Source organism: Cetorhinus maximus, chromosome 25 (genome assembly GCF_964194155.1).
Source record: "Cetorhinus maximus chromosome 25, sCetMax3.hap1.1, whole genome shotgun sequence".
Lineage (NCBI taxonomy): Eukaryota > Metazoa > Chordata > Chondrichthyes > Lamniformes > Cetorhinidae > Cetorhinus > Cetorhinus maximus.
Window position 1 is genome coordinate 24,944,113 of NC_135903.1, and position 2,764 is coordinate 24,946,876.

A 2,764-nucleotide genomic window follows, 5' to 3' on the forward strand; every position below is an offset into this window, starting at 1 on the left:
CTAATTGACAGCCCCTTAAAGGGGCACTGTAACAAAACTCTAAAGGAAAGTTAACAACTCAAATTATAATGTTGCTATCAGGCCTAATGATGCACTCCAGCCCTGGCCCTGAAAGGCCTCAAGCCTGCTGATGGACATCGTGTGCTCTCTCTCTCTCTCTCTCTCTCTCCAGGGACAACCGAGCACGACCGTAGCCACAGAAGAGGAGCAGAGAGTCGGGTTGAATGACCCCCTCAATCTCCGGCTGCCAGCACCTGTCAATGGCCACCTTGGCCAGGCCCTGCAGAAAGCTTACAAGCTGGTCCCATGGCCTGTCCTACGCGCCCCCCCCCCCACCCTGCACTGAGTGGCCAGCGATTAGGAACGTGGGGCTGAAGTGCAACCAAAGTTTGAGGAGCAACCCCTTCAAGTAACCAAAAAGGGGCTGCAACCTCGCACAATCTATGTATACATGGAACACGGACTCCTGAAGGCCTCAGAAAACACAGGCGGACAGGGAATCCATGAACCACCTTAACGTTTTATTGCACGGGACTTCAGTGTGCATTACCCTCCACACCAAATCCCCAATGGTAAAGGGAAGGTCTCCCATGCAGTCCCTTTTAACATATGCTCAAGATACTTAATCATTCAATAGCCTCCACCTGTTTATCCTTAACCTTAACAATACAATTAACATAGCATTAACAGGAGGCACAACTCTCTCCCCCTGGCAGCACATATACTAAAATTGGAACGATACAGAGAAGATTAGCATGGCCCCTGCGCAAGGATGACACGCAAATTCGTGAAGCGTTCCATATTTCAGATTTTCAAAACATTTCACCTTATAGCCAGCAATAAGGCTCCAGATGAAATCCCAGCAGCAGCAGGAGACTCTTAAATGGTCATTAATTAGCAACATAAGGACCTCAATTGGTCCATGGGCAAGCAGGCTGCCCAACACCTCCCCCTCCATGGACAAAATCCCAATGGCAGTGGATGGGTGATGGGTACACACTGCCACCATAGTGCCCAATTTTACGCTTCTCTGCCTGTCTACCCGCTCCTGGGAGGGCAGGGGGGGGTGGGGGCGTGCGGGGGGTGGGGGGTGGTGGGTGCATAAAATTCTGGCCAATGACACTCCCCTGGGGTTGAAATGTCAATTGTGCAAATTTTCATAGGTCAGTACACATACATAGAGCTGTCTTTCCTCAATAAGGGGAGGAAATGTCAGTCCCGCGTCCCTACCCTGGTCTCTGTGACTCTGCTTGTTTTCACACTTTGTGCCCTTCTCAAGTTGTTCCTGATGCTTTTGTTGATTCTTTATAACCTTTCCCAACTGCATTCAATCACTCTAGGTGCTTCCAAATTTCATCTGAGCTCAAGAAGCCAAATGACGTACAGGTGCAAGTTACGGAGTCGTGGGGCAGAATTTTTCGCCAAGTGGGCGGGCACGCGCCCGACCTGCTTCAGGGTAAAATAGTGCGTGATGACACCTGGTGAGTGTCCCGACATCAGCGGGCGGGAGTTGGGGCCGCAGCCACCATTAACTAATTGGCCAGTTAAGGCCATTAAAAAGGCAATTGACATTGATTTTACAGTGCCCCTGCAATTTCGCACTCGTCGCACGGGCAAAATTGGCAGATGGCCAGCCGACAATTTGCAAAACCTCATCCACGGGTAGGATAAAAAGGGTCAACAGCATCGCCAGTGTGAGTAGTGAGGAGTTTGGTAGATAGTTTGCTGCCGGTGACTTATTGGTACTTGGCAGCTTCATCTCTGTTCGGGGATTCATTCTTAGCATTTCCCGTCTTCATTTCGGGTCTCCTTAGTGTCTCCAAGGGCCCCGGACGATTCAGGCCATTGGACCCTTCCAGGTATCAGACAGCCTTCTGTTACCCTGGGAATAGGAATTGTGGTCTCAACTGGAGGCACCTCCTCTGAGGAGGAAGCAAGGGGCAGAAGGGAGAGGAGGCCAGGTGTCCCAATGCAGCTCCCGGGGTTGGCCTTTGGGAGGGGAGGTGCAGGCATAAGGGGCGCAAGGCCAGCAGGTAGTGCAAGGCGTTAGGGGCCACAGAAGGCACCACTATCCTGCTGCCAGGGTTTACAGGCGGGGATGCAGCTACCTCAATATGTCAGAGGAGCAATGCCGAAGGAGGCTCCACCTCTCAAGGGAGACCGTGACCCCCATTTGTCAGGTGATTAGGCCTGAGCTCAGCTCGGCGTGTGGGGACCCTACTGCCTTCCCACTTCTGCCCTGAATAAGTCCGGGCTGGGAAGGTTTGTGGACAGCCTTTCCACCCTGCTGCCAATCGAGGCCTTTAAGTGAGCAATTTTTTTAACTTTCTGCCTAACTCCCTGAACTCCCGCTACAGGACCTCGTCACTCTTCCTGCCTATGTCGTTAGTACCAATGTGTACCACAACCACTGTTCTCCCTCCCCCTTCAGAATGTCCTGTACCTGATCAGAGACACCCTGGACCCTGGCACCAGGGAGGCAACATACCATCCTGGTGTCTCTTTCACGACCACAGAAGCGCCTATCTGAGCCCCTGACTATAGAGTCCCCTATGACTATTGCTCTTCTGTGCTTTGACGCCCCCTGCTGAACCACAGAGACAGCCGTGGTGCCACTGCTCTGGCTACTGCTGTTGATTGTTGATTTCCCCTGATAGGCCATCCCCCCCAACAGTATCCAAAACAGTATACCTGTTAGAGAGGGGGACAGCCACAGGGGACTTCTGCACTGACTGCCTGCCCCTTCTAGCAGTCGCCCATCTAT

General features: G+C 52.3%; 1 non-coding gene across 1 annotated transcript; it reads left to right on the top strand.

Annotated features, from left to right (window-relative positions):
- Nucleotides 1–703: 703 nt before the first annotated feature.
- LOC144668108 (U6 spliceosomal RNA) lies at nucleotides 704–807 on the top strand. Its single transcript, XR_013573426.1, has one exon. It is a non-coding gene; the product is annotated as a U6 spliceosomal RNA (small nuclear RNA).
- The last annotated feature ends 1,957 nt before the right edge of the window (nucleotides 808–2,764 follow it).